Below are 20,649 nucleotides of genomic sequence, written 5' to 3'. Positions count from 1 at the left end.
TATGGGGAGATGTGGACACGCCGGAGGGCAGGGAACAGCTGCAAGCAGACCTGGACAGGTTGGACAAGTGGGCAGAAAACAACAGTATGCAGTTCAACAAGGAGAAATGCAAAGTGCTGCACCTAGGGAGGAAAAATGTCCAGCACACCTACAGCCTAGGAAATGACCTGCTGAGCAGCATGGAAGTGGAAAGGGATCTTGGAGTCCTAGTGGACTCCAAGATGAACATGAGTCGGCAGTGTGACGAAGCCATCAAAAAAGCCAATGGCACTTTATCGTGCATCAGCAGATGCCTGACGAATAGGTCCAAGGAGGTGATACTTCCCCTCTATTGGGCGCTGGTCAGACCGCAGTTGGAGTACTGCGTGCAATTCTGGGCGCCACACTTCAAGAAGGATGCGGATAACCTGGAGAGGGTCCAGAGAAGGGCCACTCGTATGGTTAAGGGCCTACAGACCAAGCCCTATGAGGAGAGACTAGAGAAACTGGACCTTTTCAACCTCCACAAGAGAAGGTTGAGAGGCGACCTTGTGGCTGCCTATAAGTTCATCACAGGGGCACAGAAGGGAATTGGTGAGTATTTATTCACCAAGGCGCCTCCGGGGGTTACAAGAAATAATGGCCACAAGCTAGCAGAGAGCAGATTTAGACTGGACATTAGGAAGAACTTCTTCACAGTTAGAGTGGCCAAGGTCTGGAATGGGCTCCCAAGGGAGGTGGTGCTCTCCCCTACCCTGGGGGTCTTCAAGAGGAGGTTAGATGAGTATCTAACTGGGGTCATCTAGACCCAGCACTCTTTCCTGCTTATGCAGGGGGTCGGACTCGATGATCTATTGAGGTCCCTTCCGACCCTAACATCTATGAATCTATTAAATCTGTCCTACTCCACCTTGCCCACCACCACCTCTGCAGCAAGGATTTGGGGGGAGGGGGGCCGCTGCATCCTCCCAGCCTTCCATACAGGAAACAGAAGTAGGCTCCAGCCCCAACCTGGCCATGCACAGCAGTGGTGCTGGCAGGTCCAGCCCTGGGACACTACTGTTTGGCGGAGAAGGAACCAGTGCTTGCATGTACTCCGTGCATGGAAGGGAATAGATCAGGAGCAGCAGCTAAGCCTGATGGTAAGTAATGACAGGGTGGAGAAAAGCAGACGACTGCTGCAGTTTTGACTGGCCTTGCCCCAGGCTCAGGGCCAGAGTCAGACACAGAAGCCACCCCACTCCCCCACCTCCACCCCTCTACTTTTACCTTGTGCTCATATCCAAGATGCGGGAGAGAGAAAACCTCATCTTGGATTTCGGTAAATACAGTATATGAATTTGTTCTTTGAGTATATCAATTGAACTTTGATGCTCATCCAAGAACAGAAAGGCAGCTCCAGCAGTTAACCAACCACAGGTTGGATATTCACTGTATCCTGGATATCTCCTGGTTGAGTTATTTAAAAATGGACTGGAAAAACATCAGAAGAATAGACTGAAGGGTATAATATTCCTCTGGCCAAGAATGAACAGGCTGATTAAAGAGGTTATTTATGATTCTATATTACCAAGTGGTTGGGAGGAGTTATTGAAAGCACTATCTAGTTGTTAATCCTAAATAAATACTCTGTGTCATAGAGCTTGTTGCTATTAAAGATAATTCAGGAAAAAGAAAGAAATAGTATTTTCCCTTTTTTTCCCCAAGACATGGCACAATTGCCTCATATCTCAAGCACTCTGAACAATGTACCAGGTATTAACTCTTCAGAACAGTAGGAGGCAACCTTTAAGAAGCCATGGGCTGGAACAACCCAGATTCGGTCTTATGTAGGCTGTTGCTCTGTGGGGTCAGGCCAACTCTCAGGATCTCAAAATTGTGCTGTTAGACAGGAGGGCAAGACAAAATTGCACATATGCAAACACACAAATCAACTAGGTGCATACACACACACACACACACACACACACACACACACACACAGTACCAACTCAGGCACATGCACATCCAAGATTACCAGCTTAGACATATGCATACCTATAACCAATTCAAGCACATACATGCTCTAATGATAATGACATGAAATCATACACAATACACATATAGATACACATATACACACAGATTAAACACTGACTCAGGTGACAGTGTGTGTGTGTGTTGGTGCTTGTGGTACCTATGCTTGGGGTGCTTGGTAACTAAAGAGCAAGTGGCAGAGTTCAGGGAAAAAGCCAGTGGAGACAAGGCAATAGCAATGGCAGAGTTCAGGGGAAAAGGCAGTAGGGATAAGGCAACAGCAAAGAAACAGGGGTTTGCAGGCAGAGAGGAGCTCAGGATGGCTGGAGCCACAGGGCCATGGGACAGGTGTTGGAGGTGACAGTGAGCCAGAAGCAGGAGAGGAGAAATGAGACAGAAATTAGAGGGGCGAGGAGCAGAGATTGGAGCAGGGCCAGAACCATAGTAAAACAAAATCCAACTCAGGGTTACAAATAACAGTTTTATTAAATGAACGCTGTACTGTACAGCTTGGTTCCCACACACACGCACACAATGGAAGCAGGAGAAAGAGACTCAGTGGAAAGGTAGGGAAGAGAAACGGAGTCCAAGTCCCTGGTTGAAGATAGGGTGGGGGTGATAGCTACCTATCCTGGGTTGTGAGTTGATCCTCGATGGCCAGTCGGGGTCTTCTCCAGCAACGTGTTATCTGCGGGGGGGCCCCAGCAGGGCCTCTGGGTGGATAGGTAGTGAGGCATGGTGCTGGTCCAGATGGAGAGGGCGTCCCCAGAAGTCAGTCTTCACTACCCCTTTTTATGGGGCAAACTACCTATGATCTCCTACAGGGAAGGCATGTCCAGGCAAGGTCAGTCCTGCTCCAGAGGGTTCCAGATGTTCATACTGAGCACGTGCAGCCTTGGCACAATGGTGGGTTGCCTCATCTTTTGTTTCTTGAATGCTGAGGGTGATTCCAATGGCTGGGTCGTTGGTCCAGGTATTGGTTTTGATGGTGGGGTGATTTAGTAGGGGGTCCTGCTACAATTGTGTTTCACTCATCCATTCACTCTTTTGTTTCAGGCATTCAAGGAAAACCAATTTACATGGGAGAGGTTACAGACTTAAATGTGAGTCATACTTGCAACATACTCACACAACAGGGCATGGGGAGAAGATGGGAACCTGACACAAAATGGATACTTGACATCACTCATGCCAACCCACATTGCAGGCCTAAATCATACAATGTTAACATAGAGACACTTAAGACACAATAACCATACAGTGTAATATATTACAGTAATACAACACACACAGCAAAACACTATTACAATAGCTCATGGTTACTATAAAAGAGGACTTGTGTACACAGGGTTTGAACTTAACTTATAACTACTTATATATATATACACCCATAGGGAATACAGGAGGGGAGAGAAGGCAGAAATGATGGGGAAAAGGGGATGTCATATTTCTAAGTAAAAAAAAAAAAGAAAAGAAAAGCCAGGGGGTTTTGCTACAAGGCCAGCTGGCTTTGGCAGCATGTCGGCAACCAGAGGAAAGGGGCTTTTTCTGCACCCAAGCTGAGGCCAGACAGCTAGGACCTGTGCCCATGCTGTGGCCACATGCAAGGGGCCCTGTTCCCCTCTTCCCGAGCTGTGTATGGGCTCAGATTCCAACTGGTTTGGGTCTACATGGGTTGGGGAGCTGTAAACTGTAGGTGCTCACAGAAGTGATGTTTTGTTGTGTGATCAGCCACTGAAAGTGTGCTGCAGTCATGCACTGACAGAACTACATGCCTACAGAGAGCTTTAAAAAGTGCCCAAATGCACGACAATGAGAGTTCATGTATTGAGGGTTCAGATGAAGGAACTCCAAAATGGAGCACCTTCATTAACTTGTGTCTGTGCATACCAGGAGCAGGACTAGGCTGAAACAGCCCAGCCAGCCCCCAGTGCTGTCTTCAGGATAGGAGGGGGAGAAGGAAGGAAAGGGAGATCTGTCTGGGATTTGCCCAGCCTGCGCTGGAAGGTGAGGTATGTGGATTGGAGAACCCCCTGCCCCACTCCTGCCCCCTTGCTCCAGCACAAGCTGGGTAAACCCCAAACCAAGCTCCCTCCCTTGCCTTCTCCCCCTCCCATCCTGAGACAGCCCTGGTGCTGGGAAAGGCAGGATTGGAGCTAGGGGAAAGTGGTTGCAGACACGCAGCATCTCTTGCTGGATTGTCTCCAAAGTGGAGCTCAATCCTCCACCCTCCTGATCCAACTTCTAATAATGTCTGTTGGGTCAGAAGGGTTGGTCTAACTCATGGCACTTTGTGTGAAGCACTATGAGTTAGACCAGGGATCTTCATCTGTCACCACCTTCTGTCCATGTAGTAGCTGTTGCTCTTTGCTCCGCCTCCTCCCCCATGCCTTCCAGCTGTAACATAAAAGCTGCATGCCCTGACACAGCTCCTCACTGCCTGGCCCCAGCAATAGTGCAGGTAGAGTCACTGTTTCAGGGCCACGCAGCTTTCAACTATGCCTGAGGTGCTGCCACTTCTCCCCATTCCCCCAGCTGCCATGAAGGCACAGGTTATAGCCCACAGGGAGCTGAGCCAGGGCTGGGCACCTTCCAGCTGAACCCACACTGCAGCTGGAAGCAGAAAGAGGGGATGAATGGCGAGAAGTAGGGGCAGCTCAGATGGAGTAGAAGCAGTGCAGATACAGCTGGGGAGCAGGTTGGAAGCTGGGAGAAGTCTGCAGAATGGCCACAGGAAAAGCCCTCCATTTTTGTGGGTTGGATTATGTGGTTTCACTGGCCAGATCCAGCCCCTGTATGTTGCCAATTCCTGCTCTAGAAGTGTCTAGCACATGTAAGTGTTCTCAGTTTATGCTTTTCATTAAAACATGCAGATAGTAAAACAGGCTCGGGTAGTAAACAACATGGGGATTCAGTAGCTCAGAGCAAAAAAAGAACCTCTAACTAAAAATCTCCTCATTATTTAACCCCTGATGTATTCTCCATCTTTCCCATCTTACTATCAAATAGTGCTGTATGCTGGTCTGACGAGGTTGCAGTCTCGTCAAGTGAGATCCATCTGTTTATATTCACTGATCTCCCAAGTTGGATGCTCATGAAGGGCCAGCAGAATTTGGCCTCTTCTCTTCCTCATCATGCAGATTTCTCTAAAATGCAAGTAGCCAGAGCATTAAATAAGAAAATATATATATAATTAAATAGAGACAACTTTTAAGCTCTCTAATTAAATGCATGCGGCATTGCATCTGCACAATTGAATTGAAAGACTCTGGGTCATATGCTTTAATAAAGCCTAAATGAGACTGGAGATGAGTGGCATGTTTCTGACAGACAACACTCCTCTAGGTAATCACTAGGTGTGGCTACTGAGAGCAAAATTAAATGAGTGGCCTTTGTACCTAGAAAAATATCGAGAGACATTTTCTTCTCTGTTTCTGAATTCCCTTAAAGAGGGATCTGCTGGTTGGCATTAAATGTCACTGCTTGCAATTATGTTCATTTTAACTACAACAGAACTCATTATTCTAGTTGAAATAAATGTCCCAATCTTGGGAGACCCTCTTACTTAACTAAAACTACACCCACATGAAAAATTACCCTTTTACAGCTCTGTCAGATAATCAGTATTATCAGTTTAATGAATGGTCTCCTACTTTTATCTCTGCTGCTGCTGGAGTTGGTGGTTTGACATTGCTGCTGAGTGTGTCACATGAACTGTGAAGTCCCCAAACGATCCCTCTTGGAAACCAGCTCAATCTCACCGGGGTATTGCTGCATTATGCTGTGTAACAGAACCAGCACAACACCTCAGAGTCTATTAATGATGAATTCTGGGTAAGCATAGGAGTAGCAATCTCTTCACTACTCACTCAGCTAGTTCAGAACTCCATTCTGAACACCTAAAGGTCTTTGGAAGACTCCAGGTTGTAGACACACAGTAATGAAAATATCTGTTTTCTGTGCTGCCCTCAGGAGAGCAGAGCAGCTCCATATCAAAACTTCGCAGGTACGGTCCTTCTCTATAATAGGATGAAACTGAATACAACATTTGGTTGTGCCCAGACTTTCAGAAAGCTCAGCTTTGGATCGATACTTTGTGTTTCCGCCTATACTGACTTCCAATCATGACATTATGAGTCTGAACATGCAATTCAATTTCTGGGAGAAGAATGTGTCAGGTGGATACTTTTGTGACAACAGGGGAGAAGATAAACTCAGGCTATGCTTTCGCCACAGCATTTGCTTTGACAGATACTTACCAGGATCAACTTAAATCCAAAATAACAGTTGCCAAGAAGAAAGGGCACACAAGAAGCCTAGGTACAGACATTCAAAAAGTGCAAGGTGGAATTATCTAAGTTATTCAGTTTTCTGAAAGAAGAGTAGCTTAGATCAGTAGAGAACAGAACATGTTTGCCCTTTGGTGGTGGGGGGGCAAATCTTAGAGCAGTTCTGCCATTTATAAACCAGGCTATGCGTGCCGAACTTCTGTTCTGTTCTGGGTATAGACCAGTTTTGTGTACCGAACTTCTGTTCTGTTACAAGTATAGACTGGTTTCTGACCACTTATACTGGTAAAAGTGTAATGTGTACCTGGCTGAAACGTTGCAAGCTAGGAGCTGGACACTTATTGGGAAAAGAGAGGTGGTTAGCCATGTCAATCTGAAATCAGGCAGATGGAAAAGCAGGGCGGCACCTTTGAGACTAACTAGTTCAGGGAGGCATCAGCTTTCATAGGAAAAATCTGCTTTCTCAAAGAATTGCCCATAGCAAACTGATACTCCCAGTACCAACATAAACCAGAGAAAAACCAAAGAAATATTTGGAGCTACCAATTTGTAAGTAGGAACAACTGAAATATTTTCTGACTCGCATCGAGCATCTATAATTTATACCACTTGAAATCAGCATCCCTGCTCTTAAATCCCAGTGCTCAGCAATTTATGTTTTATGTAGATAAAAAAAAGAGAGAAAGAAAAAAATCAATTTTTGGACATTATTTCTAGCTGCTTAGAGTCCAAGATTTGAGCACACCAAAGAAACCCAGCATGGCAGGTCAGAATCCCCCAACTTCACAGATTTCACTGCTTCCTTTTCCCCCTATGGCATGGGTTATAGTAGATGGGTAGACAATAATTGATAGAGCCAAGAGAAATCAAATTTTACATACAACAGCTGAGAAAGAAACAAAAGGAGGAAAAAAAGCCAAACCTGCACCATGTTTAAAGTTATCAATTACTCAGAGAACACAAATCTGTAGAAAACAATTTGCTAACAAAATGCCAAAGAATAACAAGCACCCAAATTAAGCTAAACGTTTACAGTTTAGTTATAATCCAGAATCAATGTAGCTCTACTCTTATACTAAGGTTAGACACCCATTGATCTGATAGTAGGTTTACACTGAATAGAGGTCATTAGGAAGGTTGTTTCTTTCTTATCTGTCTCTTATTTATAGGCCTGTCAAGGTATCTCAGTTTCAATCTGTAATTAGTAAAGAGGATATATAATGTATTATCTATGAAGGTTCATCAGGCATGGCACAACAATTGGGAATATGTCTCTTTCCAAGACCCTTCTCTTTAATTCCTGGAGCTACTCAAAGAAAACAGTGAAAGGTCCCCAATCTCCTGCTGGCCTGATTAGCAATGTACATGTTTAGGGCGTTTGCCTTGTGAAAACACAGAAGCTGACAGATTCATTGCAACTGGGTTTTTTGGTTTCTTTACTTTTTTATATACAGCGGATATATAAATCTAGAGCCAATTAGCTTAAAGCTAATAATCATGAAATAGTATATTGCTTCATTGCATAAATTAGGACTTTATCTTGTGAAATAAAGAATGATGTCCAAATAAATTAAGAACTTATTATATATGTCAGACTGATGCCTGGACTATATTTATCTTGAGATCTGTCTTGACTCCTTGGCTCTGCAGAGGAAGAGCGGTTGTTATGGTCTCAGCCTCAGCAGTTTATGCAGTGATACTGTGAACACTCCTTTTTTTGCGTGCATGTTCTTTCACCTGTTATAAAACCCCAGCAATTTAGTTCATTTGTATAAAATATGTGAAAGGCCATCTCCTTGGTCAGGGGGAACCAACAGAACTCCAGTGGAGAAAGTGATCTATGACAGATGAGAGTTTCTTGGAAGAGCACACACCAACTGCAGAGACTTCCTCAGCCTGACAAAGGGTTTTTAAACCCAAAAGCTTGCTAAAAAAATTTTTCCAACTATTTAAGTTGGTCTAATAAAAGATATCAGATTCACCCAAAGAACCTTGTCTGCCTATGTCTTTAGACCAACACAGCTACAACCTACACCCCATGACTTTTTTCCTGCCCTCCGAGTATGAAACAAGAAATGAAATCTTGCTCTTTTTAAAAACCAACTATACCAAAAGCTTGAGCTCTAATCCTACAAACTAGCCAAGCCAAGTAGCCTCTTTCATCCATCGGATGACCCTTTCATCTCTACTGAATTGATGTGAGCCTAAGGGGTGGAGAAAAGATTGCACATATTTGCACACTAAGGCCTTTGCATTGCCAGTCCTCTCTAATTCACTTTCCAAACAATAGCATATTTACTCACATACCACATGCATTGTTTCCAAAAAATTAGCCATGCAGAATTGGGGTACATGACTTAAGTTGACTGGAAGGGAGGCATGGAGCCACTGGAAAGGCTGCTGGGGACTCTGCTCCCTTCCCAGACACCTGCAGGAGGGGCAGAGTCCACTCTTCAATGTCATTCACCCTCCTCTCACTGCTCAACCAAAAGATAAAGGTTTAACCCTGTAACAAGTTAATGCTCTAATCATAGTTTCATAGTTGTTGTTAGGGGCTGGAAGGGACCTTACAGTCCAGCCCCCCTGCACTTGGGCAGGAAAGACTGCTGGGAGCACTGGATCTTAACCTTGCTGTGCTCAAAGGACATCCCTCTCTCTTTTGCTTTTTCAGTATGATTTTTTTTTTCTTAAATTGTCTCCTGTTCCAAAGGAAAAAAAAATCTGAAGAGAGGAAGGTCACTCAGTTTCATCGGGACTCCATAGTGGGGCCCATACTGATCTAATTACAAGATCAAGGATTAATTGTGTTAAAAACCAGCAAGGAATAAAACTGTATTGGCCTGCATTCCCAAGAGATCCTCCTCAAATAGATTCATGTCTTGTACAGGATATGACAACTCTATTCATGGTCTTATGACATATACATCATTGTGGTGGCTGAAAATTCAAGCAGCAAACTACACCATAAACCTCAGCAAATGAAAAGTGGAAAAACCTTGTACTTTTAATTGTGATAATATGTCAGTAGCAGCACAGTAATTGCATGGACTGAGTTAGGAGATAACAGAAACAAAAGAAAGCTTTTGGAGTGGCCTAAACAAGCTTCAAGAAATAGTGTTCAACAAACCTGAAAGTAGCCCTGAGGCAAGTTACAGAAGCTCTGGCCTCCAACCAGTACTTTGGCTCAGTAAATCATTTTTCTAGACCTAAACAAGGCTTACAACAAAATATGTCTTGAACCTCCTTGTAACAACTAATATCAACATTAGACCAGCTCAGGCATTCAAAACTCTTTGCAAAAAAGAAAATGAGTGAGATCTTCAACTGATATACTGTATATAGATATATTCCTTTCTTATTTGCAACTGACTTGTCTTAACTTGAATATGTTTCAAGCTTCCCAGATATAAAAAAATGACAGGATTGGTGCTCATAAGATGTAAACAGAGGATAAAGGAGACAAGTAAAAACACCATCAATATTTTACTTAGGAACAGATGTGGATTCCCTCTGTGGCTTCCTTGTCTGTACACGTCCATTCACAAAAGATGACAAAGAAAATATGCTTCTGCGATGAACTCACAACAATCCACATGCCCATTTTAAACATGGATTTAGGAAGGCATAGTTTGTGCCTCCCCTGACTTCAGCAACATAAAAGATGGTTTCCTGCAGTTGCATAAAAGAACAGCAGCAGTTGCATAAATGAACAGGAAGATGCCCAGGACAGGAGGAAAGCTGATCAAGAGCTTAGCACAACTCAGCCTCAAGAAGAGAGAATTAAAAAAAAAAAATCAAAACATAATTCCATGTCTGCATCAACACCACTAGTTTTAGATCCATTTCTATGTATCCTTCCATCAAACCCATTATGCTATTGGCCAATGAACACTAGGTGAATTTTCACTGCTGCTCTTTAATAAGCCTAAGGCACTTAATGAATCACCCGAGGCACTTATGCTCCTAGCTGCATTAAAGTTGGGACAGTTTTGCCACTGTCTTCAGTGGGGCCAGAATTCCTCGCATAATGTCTTAAAACCAATGTGCTTCTTATGGCTCATGCTCTTAGGATTCAAATTTTGCTGCATAGCACACTCATAAGAGAGGTACCATAGTATCTTTGTGGCTGGAAATCCTGGGTTTAAATGGGAAAAAAAAATATCTCAAGGACAATACTGTGGACCCTCGGATCAGGACAGCAGCGAGTTAGAAATGCTAAGGGAACAGAGAGGCTGTGAAAGCAAAAAACACAGTAATAATTGAGGCTGGGTCAATCTAACCCAGGAGTGGGCAAAATATGGCCCATGGGCCAGATCTGGCCTGCCAGGCAATTTCACCCAGTCCATCAGTGCCCACCAATTAACTGTACCCAACTCAGCCTGTGTGCCTCACTCCCACCCTCATAGGTGGAAGGAGTCTAGAACCAACTTCCAAGAGAAGTGGTGCTGGCTTCTACCCTGGGGGTCTTCAAAAGGAGGCTAGATAGACACCTTGCCGGGGTCGTTTGACCCCAGGACTCTTTCCTGCCATGGCAGGGGGTCAGACTTGATGATCTGTTCAGGTCCCTTCTGACCCTACCTACTATAAAACTATGACTCGACCCAGGCAGCATGCAGCTTCTGGGTGGGGCTGCTGCTGCCTCCACTGCAGCTACCAGGGATCTTCTCAGCTTCCCTGGCATCCCACTTGCTCCGGGAACTAGGTAAGGAAGCAGAAGCAGTGGGGGCAGGGGTAGAGCTGCAGGTAGGCAGAGCACAGAGCATGAGGCTGGGGCTAGTGGCAGTGCAGAGTCCATGCTCAGGGGGCTGGCAGAAGAACAGAGCTCAGGTGGACAGGGTCTGGGTGTGATGGTGGGTGAGGGGGTGGAAATCCCCCACACACATTCACCCCTATGGCACACAGGCACCACTGCAGGCAGCAGGAGCAGCAGCAGGTACTCAGGGCCCTCACACGTGCTACTGCCCAGAGGCACGTGACTCCAGCTAGCGCTGCATGTGGTGGCACAGAGCGCAGCCAGGCTCACCCACCTCTATCATGTGGGGCTCCACACAGTGCAAATGGAGCTCCCAGGACTCGTGCACCAGTGGGGGAATCCCCATGCGATAGAGGCTGCCTTCATCACCCCCTACCACGCAGGTCCTGGGACTCCACTGGCAAGCAGGGGGTGGGGGGGGGCCTCCACTTCTACCAGAGTCTTGGGATCTGCACAGCAGGGGTAGCAAAGACAGCCAGCTCCATTGTGCGGGTATTCCGCCACTGGTGCATGAGTGGCACGTGTGCCGCACATAGACCCACATGACTGAGGTGGGCCAGCCTGGCTGTGCTCCTTGCCACCACTTGCAGCACTGGCTGGAGCCACATGCCACCCATGTGGGGGTTCCCCACACCCCCCCACCTTCTCTTATACCCCACAAATGCCCCACACACACACCCTGCCCCCACTACCCCCCCACATAGACACCCCAGCATACCCTATTGCCCCCCTACACACATAGCCACACCCCCTCACAAACCTGCCCCACACCACCCCGCCATACCGCACCATATACACACACCCACAGTAACACCCCACACTCCCACACACAGTTTCATAGGCATAGATTTCATAGACACTAGGGATGGAAGGAACCAAGTGAGATCATTGGGTCCAGCCCCATGCCTGAAGGGCAGGAAGTCAGCTGGGGTCAGATGACCCCAGCAAGATAATCATCCAAACACGTCTTGAATGTGTCCAGAGTAGGTACCACTTCTGGGGGGGAGTCTATTCCAGACTCTGGAGACTCGGACAGTAAAGAAGGTTTTTCTCACGTCCAGCCTAAAATGGTCTTCCAGCAGTTTGTGATCATTTGACCTTGTCTTCCCTTGGGGTGCCCTGGTGAACAGACATTCTCCCAGTTCCTGATGCACACCTCTTATGTACTTATAGGCTGCCACTAAGTCACCCCTGAACCTATGCTTCTCCAGGCTGAAAAGTCCCATGCCTCTCCTGCTGCCTCTCCTCATAAGGCCTGCTCTCTTGACTTCTAATCATGCACATGGCTCTCCTCTGGACTCTTTCAAGCTTCTCCACATTGTTTGAAAGTGTGGAGCCCAGAATTAGACGCAGTACTCCAGCTGTGGCCTCACCAAGGCCAAGTAAAATGGGAGGATGACATCTTGAGTCTTGCTTGAGATGCATCAGTAGATGCAAGCCAGGATTTTATTTACTTTGCCAGCTGCAGCATTGCATCAGTAGCTCATATTCATCTTGTGGTCAATCATGACCCCCAAGTCTCTTTCGGTAATGGTGCTAGTGAGTGTAGCACTGCCGGGCCTATAACTATGATGTGGGTTCTTTCGAGGTGGAGCACCTTTCATTTACCTGTGCTGAATGTCAACAGATTTTGATCTGCCCATCTTGCAAGCCTGTCCAGGTCAGCCTGAATCCCTAGCCTATCCTCTAGTGTGACTGCGCTTCCCCATAATTTGTTGTTGTATGCGAACTTAGCCAGTCTGCTTCTGACACCCGAATCCAGATCATTTATGAATATATTAACTGATCTGAGAATTTAACCCTGGGGGACGCCACTGGTCACCATGTGCCATGTTGACTTGGTTCCATCAACAATCCCTCTGGGTCCGACCATGGAGCCAGTTCCCCAGCCATCATAAGGTTGTTGAGGTCACAGCTCCCCCGTATTACCATGAGGACATCATGGGAAACCAAGTCAAAAGATTTTTTGAAGTAAATGACATCAGCCTCTCCTCCCCTGCCCAGGTGATGCATCACCTGGTCATAGAAGGAAATGAGGTTGGTCAGGCTTGACCTACCCTTAATGAAGCTCTCTTGTGTTGGCTCTCTCTCAGAATGATGCCTTCCATTAGGCTGTTGTTGATGGATCCTTTAATAATTTTTTCCAAGATCTTTCCAGGGATTGAAGTCAAACTGATTGGCCTGTAGTTCCTTGGGTCTTCCTTCCTTCCCTTCTTGAAGATAGGCACCGCATTGGCCCTCTTCCAATCTTTAGGAACCTTTCCCGAGCACCACAAGTTCTCAAATATCCTTGTCATTGGCTATGCTATGATGTCAGCCAACTCTTTGAGCACTCTTGGATGCATTTCATCTGGGTCCACTGACCTGTGGATGTCCCGCCTCTCAAGATGTTCCCGCACAAAGTCTTCACCAACTGTAGGCATATGGTCACCCTTACCCTGGTAATCCTGTGTCCTCTCAGGCAGGGTGATCCCCTTAGGCTGGTGGAAACCTGATGCAAAGTAATCATTGGGAACATTAGCTTTTTCCTGCGTGTCAGTTGTCAGCTGCCCCATTTGGTTCAGCAGAGGTCCAATGTTGCCCTTATTTTTCTTTTGACTTTCCACATATTTGTGATACATAATCCTCCTTTGAGGTATTTCCCATTTCCCAACCCTTATAAGTTTCTTTTTTGACAATATACAAGAGTAAGCCTTTATTTTTGAGTTATTATGCAATTACCTCTAAATAAACTACACAAATACAAATCATGACAAAAATATTTTTGTAATAAAATTAAAATATATTATAGTAAGTGTTTGACTTTTAGTATACAAGTTGGTTTTTTTTCTGGTTCCAAAATGGCAACCCTCCATTCCCAAAAGGAGAACTTCTGGAGTGCAAGGGGAGGAACTTCCAGTAGCCAAGGTTAGGGGTTAGGAGCTGGACTTCCAGTCCCAAAATGGTGATCAGGGGTGTGGGGCACCTGTCAGGGGGTGGGGCTACCCTTGCAGCCTTCAACAGGTCCCCAAAACTCATCAAGCAGCCCTTCAGCCGAAATAACTGCCTGCCCCTAATATAACATGAGGCCAATATGCAGAGACCAAATTCCTTGATGTTATAAAAAACTGCTTCCTGGATCAGGTAGTCCTGGAACCTCCAGGAGGAAAGACCTAGTCCCAAGTAGTGCACAGGATTTGCTGCAAAGGGTAATTGTTACTGAGCCACCCAGCAATAGCGACCACAATGCAATTGGGTTTGTCATCTCTGTAGGAGGGGAGTCAAGAACATCTACCACAGCAGCCTTTAACTTTAAAAAGGAAGACTACATCAAAATGAGAAAGCTAGTTAGATGGATGCTAAAAGGGGCCTCTAAAGAGGTGAGGAACTTTCAGGCCACATGAGAACTGCTTAGGAACACCATGTAGGAGGCACAAACATATCACAAATGAAAAAAGTTGGAAAGCAGACTAAAAGCCAGCGCTACTAAACAGCAGAGTTGCAGAGGCAATCAGCAGAAAAAAAGGCTTCTTACAAAAAGCGGAAGTCACATCCTAATGAAGAATATTTAAAAGAACATAAACACTGGCAAAGCAAATGTAAAACTCTAACAAGACAAGCTAAGAAGAGAAACTTGCTAGAGACACAAAAGGTAACAATAAAAATGTCTTTAAGTACATAAGAAGCTGAAGACCTGCCCGGGAGTCAGTTAGGCCTTTGGATGATCAGGATGTAAAAAAGGTTGATTATACGAGTACTAAATAAATGCACAGTAACCACTGTGCAGTAATGTCTTATGCAGCTGCACCTGCTGAGTATTCATTTACTTCCCGTATTTTCCTGGTGATGTCAATGGGATAAAATTCAAGAGGGAAAAATTCAAGGTACACAGAATCTGGGCTACACTGCATTTCAGAAGTAGCAGCTGTCAACCTAACCTGTTTTGTCCATCCTCTCATTCCAAATGACCTTTTCTGGCCCCTTTATACATATGGTTCGATTAATGTGCTCATGGGAAATATGCTAACACTGGTAAATGTCATCCTTTGCTATGGGAGATTGAAAACAACATTTTGCAACACTGTATATGATGAAGAATCAGATTAAGTTATTGCTTACAACATATTGTATTAGTAAAATGACAAGATTCCTGTCAACCTGATTCTTTGATGTGTTGCGCACATAAAAAAACCCCAGCATATTGAAAAATAAATAAAGTATTGGAATTAGAATACAAAACAGGCATAACTAATTCTTTCAATGAGAAAAAGAAGATGAATTAAGTCTTTCTTTAATGATGCTGTCATGGTTCAAAAACAAAAAATGAAACAAAATCTGACTGCGTATAATATTGTATGATAATTTCTTGGTTCCACTATGCAATCTTGTTTTATTACTCATTAACTCCCTGTCCTCAGTGTGTACACCATTCAGAAGAATTGACTGATTCCCTACCATATCTACAGAGAAATGGAAATTAGGTGTTTTACGTTACTTCTGCAATTTAAAATTATCACACTGAAGATAACATGATGCTCACACAGTTTAATTTTATTTTAATGTACAAACACTATTGTTGCACTGGGAACCTTATTTGAACTTCCCTCTTCTATCATTGACAGCTGACGCGTTTACATATCATTGCTTGGATTCTGCTAATCATGTTCTTAGGCCCATGAGTCATGGATGAGGAAGCGATCACAAAGCCGGACGTTAATTTCCCCCGAACAAGAATTGCAGGAACACAAAGGACATTCAGTAGAACAGGCATCCTCAGTATTTAGAGTGTATAAATACAGACTCACAAACCGACCTACACCTGTTTCTACTGTTAAAGCCCAAGCCACACTATAATGACTTTATCAGAGTACCAGCAAAGCCAGGGTTACAGAATCATACGGTTGAAAGAAACATCAAGGCTAGAGACAGAAGTTACCCATAAACCAGTTTAAGTGATCAGAAACTGGTTTAAACCTGTAACAGAACAGAAGCTCAGTGCACATAAACCAGTTTCAAAATGGCTTAAACTGGTTTAAGATAAACCTGTTTGAATATAGTATCAGATTTAACTGATTTGGGTCAAACCAGTTTATGAAACTTCTGTCCCAAACCCCTTCCTGGTTCAAGTTAAATCACAGTCCCCCATCATGCTTTGCAGCCCTGGACTGGGCTGAGCTAAACTGTCTGCTCCAGTGAGCAGGGCTGGCCCAGCTCCTCTGCTCTCTAGCTGGAGCAATGAGGACTGGCTGACAAAGCAGGTGGGGGTGCAAGCCTAGCTAAATATGCAGCCCAGCCTGCAAGGGGGGAATTGCCCCATTAGGCAAATGCCAGCTAGGGTCTGGGAGGGAGGTTAAACACCATTTTCCCCACTCAAACTTACTGCTGGCTGCAATTGTGGACTACAAATCCCAGAGACCTCAGGGGCAGGAGGAACAGGAAGTGAACACACAGTCAGAGAGCCATCCTCTAGCGCCCCCTGGCTTCTGGCCTGAGCCACTTCAGGCATGTGGCTGTATTTACTGAATCAACCATGAATGTCTGTTCACTTCTCTCTCAATTTAATGTTTTCAGGTTAGACTAACTGGCAAAGACTGAATCAATTCAGCCTCGGGATTTTTGACTGTCTGTACCTAGCCCAAAGGTCATTTAGTCCAACTCCCTGCATGCATGCAGGATTCACTATTCCTAAACAATGTCAAACAGCTGACTATCCAAGCTTGTGAATACTTCCACGTAGGGGAAATCCACAACTTCCATAGGAAGCTCTTAACATTGTCCTACTGTTATAACACTGAGGAAGTTTCCCCAAGACTTAAATTTGCTTTGTTGTAGTTTAAACCCACTGATTTGTGCCTTACCCTATGTGACGAGGGAGAAAAACTTCTGTCCCTCTTCTTTATGGCTTCTTTTCAAATAACTGAAGACTTATTACTTTCTACCCTAATCTCTTCTCAAGGGTGGATACACCTATTTCCTTCAATCTTTCCTTATATAGCTCACACTTCAACCCCTTATCTTCATTACTCCCTCTCCAGTTTCTCTAGAGCCTTCCTAAAATATGGGACCCAGGAGTACACAGTACTCCAGCTGAACCTAACCAGCATCAAGTAGAGTGATACTATCATGTCTCACGTCTTGCATACAATGTTTTTGTTACTGCAATCCCAAATTACATTTGCTTTATTTATGATTGCAATATATTGCTGACCCATCTTCAGTTTGTGACCCACCATAATCCCCAGATCTTTCTTGGCAGACCTAGCGTTAAACTAGTTCTTCTCCATTCGTTATTTGTGCATTTGTTTTTTTGTCCACCGTAAGGGCACGTCTACATACTGTCCTATGGCAAAGTTGGTACTATGCCATGCTTTAATACTTCCTTTTGGAAGTCCTAAAGCATGGTGCAGTAACCGCCCATACTGTGCCATACGCGTGGCACACGGTTATTTTTTAGCAGCTACTTCACATTATAATGGGGGAATGCACCACTACAGCGAACCAGCTGCTGGTCCTGTGTAGACACCTATGGACACTATGGCAATGTAGCGTCATATGTAGATGCACCCTAAATGTAGTATGTAGCCCAGATCCCAAATTGGATTTTGAAGTTCAGACCTACCCTTCAAAAGGTTTGCAGCCTTTTCCACTTTTGTGTCATCTGCAAATTTGAACCAGCATGCTCTCAGTTTCCAGATCCATCTCATTAATAAAAATGCTAAATGCTGGACACAGAACAGACTCCCCTGTGGAATCACATGTGAGACCTCCTGTTGATCTGACATCAATTCATTAATAGTCCGTCCTCTTTGCTTATGATTTTTCAACAAATTATGCATCTACCTAATGGTAATTCTATCTCCCTTTTTTCCAGCTTACTTATGAGGATAGCATGTGAGACTACATCCAAAATGTTATTAAAGCCCATGTTATGTCCATTGCATTCTCTTAATCCACCAAACTTGTTAACCTGTCAAAGAAGGATATTAAGTTGGTTTGGCATGATTTGTTCTTAACAAATCCATGTTGGCTGCTAGTGATACCATTTCACCTTCCAGATACTTATAAACTGACAGTTTCATAATTTGGTCTAGTAACTTCTCAGGTATTAAAGTCAGACTGACTATAATTCTCTGGGTCCTATTTTTCCCCTGTTTAAAGATGGGCACTATGTTGACCCTTTTCCAATCCTCTGGGACTTTGCCTGTCATCCATGACTTCTAATATTATTGCCACGGGCTCCAAGTTTTCTTCAGCTAGTTCTGTCAACAACCTGGGGTGAATTCTGTCAGGCATTATTGAATTAAATTCATTCAAATCAAATCATTTCTCTGACATGTTCTTTACTTATCCTGATTTGCACCCCTTCTCCTTTTTTTTTTAATTTATATTCTGCTAGTTTTCTGATCACTGTTTTGTTTTGGTTTGGATTTTTTGGGGGGGTTCTTAAACCTAAGTGAAGGGTGCATGGAGCACCTCTGCTGTCTCTTGGGCCCTCCATTCATATCTCACTTTCTCCATTTAGTGGTAGATCCACAGTCTACCTGCTCTTTCTCTTATCTGACATTGTTCCACACCTTCTCCTCATCTTCAACATCTCTTGGCATTTGTAACTCATTTTTTGCCTTTGCTTTCCTAATTCTGTCCCTATATGTTCTTTCCATCCCATTATATACATCCTTAATGCCCTTCCTTCCATTGCCTGTATATGTTTTCCTTGATTTTCAAGTAGCTAAAAGCTTCTTGTGCAGCTACACTGCAGTTCTTCTTACCTTTCCTCAACACTAGAATACCCGAACTTTGAACTTCTACTTTTATGTCCTGTAGAAACTACCAGCCCTTTCAGGCTCCTTTTTTTCTTTAAAACAGCCTATTCATGGTACCTTAGCAACTCTTCCTTGGAATCAGATGAAATCTACCTTTTTCAAAGGCCATTCTCCTAATTTTGCTTTTCTCATGCCTTTATTTCCTCTGGATTCTGGATTCTAACATAGCATAATCACTTCCTCCCAAGTTTCCAACCACCTTTGCATCTACAGCTTCATTTTTACACATTATAAGACAGCAGCCACTAAATACATAATAACAACTGCCAGAGAACATCTATTACTTACATATTACTTTCCTTTTTCAAGGAAAAGGAGAGGCATGCATCAACATAGCATGTCCAAATGATCGCTAGAGACATTGTTAGTGGCCCAAGCAGATCATTTTCAGATCACAAACTGACAGAACTGCCCTACCAGTAATTCGTGTATGCATGCAGTAGACTTTACATCATGGGGATGAGAGTGCATGGCTTTGTGTTATGACAGAGCTGTCAGAAGCCGTATGAAATCTAAGCTGTCTGTATCATCACAGAACAGTAAAACAGTAACCTATTTCCTCATTTAGTTTACTGCATTGGAGACATTACAAGTCTTTGATGATAACACACAGGAACCTGTCCTCTTTTCATGCTGGTGAAATGCAAAGACAATGATGTTTGCCCATAAAATAGAGCAAAATGTTCTCTTATATCAATGTAGTGCAAAGATGCTGAACTGGGACACAGCCAGCACATCTTTGCCCATTCTATGTAGTGCACAGGCTTGTGCTGATTTTTATTTTAAGATTCATTATGCTTTTAGAAATATACTCTCTAAATACCATATTTACTTGCATACCCACACCCATTTCCCCTCAGAATTAGCCATCCAAAATTGTGGTGCAAGTTTTACGTGAGGAAGCTGATTTCCATGCCAGAATGGAGGCATGGGGGTGCTGTAATGGCCACCAGATGCTTTGCTGCCTTCCTACGCACATGAAAGAGAAGCAGAGTTCATTTCTCAGCATCACTCATACTCTTCTTGCAAACTCAGGCTTTAGCCCTGTTGTGGCCACTATTGAATTGGTAGCAGCCTTTGGATGATGTTTGTGTGCCAGTGTCAAAAAACCAGCATTGCATTTTCCATTACCTGATGGAAACATGGTGCATTGGTTAGTTGTGTTCCCATGGTTGAAGCAAGATTAGAAGTATGACTATCTTGTCCTAGAAGTGATCTTGAGACCACTGGGCATGTCTACACATGCATTAATGTACCATAATTATGGCACATTAAGTTTAGTACCTGTAATAACACTAATAACAGATAACCTGTAATCAACACTACTGCGCAATAGTGCCTGCACACATCCTTTAGGTAACACTAATACGTGTAGACTAATTCACTGTGATGTGCTGAAGTGCAAGAGAATTAGTCTAGCATGCTTTTAGCGTCTCGTGTAGACACACCCACTGTTGTCATACACGCGCCAGTCATTTGCTCCCACTGCACGTGCCACATGCTGAATAAAGTGTTATGTGATCACCACTTGAGAGGTGCTGTGTATGCTTGGTGCGGCTCTCTGGAACAGCACCCAAAACAGAGACACTGAGTGTATCACTAGGCAAAGTCCTAAAATGAATCACACGCTACATTTCAGTATCGCAAGGAGAGTAAGTGGAGGGGACTTATTTGTCGGTAGGGGCGTTAGGATTACTGAAGAAACAGTGGGCACATCTACATGAGATACTAAAAGTGTTGTAGACTAGTTATATTGAGCATTAGCACGGCTTTCACTGTGACACACTAATGCACAGTAGAATTAATCTAC

The 20,649-nt window shown here is 44.1% G+C and overlaps 1 long non-coding RNA gene across 2 annotated transcripts in view; it reads right to left on the bottom strand.

Annotated features, from left to right (window-relative positions):
• The window catches only part of LOC132244619 (uncharacterized), a 262,580-nt gene that overhangs the window by 205,314 nt on the left and 36,617 nt on the right, over positions 1-20,649 (bottom strand). The window contains exons 5-6 of one of the 2 annotated variants that reach the window (XR_009456278.1): positions 5,649-5,776; positions 2,469-5,141 (exon numbers count right to left, since the gene is read on the bottom strand). The exons of the other annotated variant lie outside the window; for it this stretch is intronic. This is a non-coding gene — a long non-coding RNA (uncharacterized LOC132244619). Of the gene's footprint in view, positions 1-2,468; positions 5,142-5,648; positions 5,777-20,649 lie in introns of those variants that run through there. 2 annotated transcript variants of the gene reach the window in all.

Source organism: Alligator mississippiensis, chromosome 13 (genome assembly GCF_030867095.1).
Source record: "Alligator mississippiensis isolate rAllMis1 chromosome 13, rAllMis1, whole genome shotgun sequence".
NCBI lineage: Eukaryota > Metazoa > Chordata > Crocodylia > Alligatoridae > Alligator > Alligator mississippiensis.
This window is presented reverse-complemented; position numbering and strand designations above follow the sequence as displayed.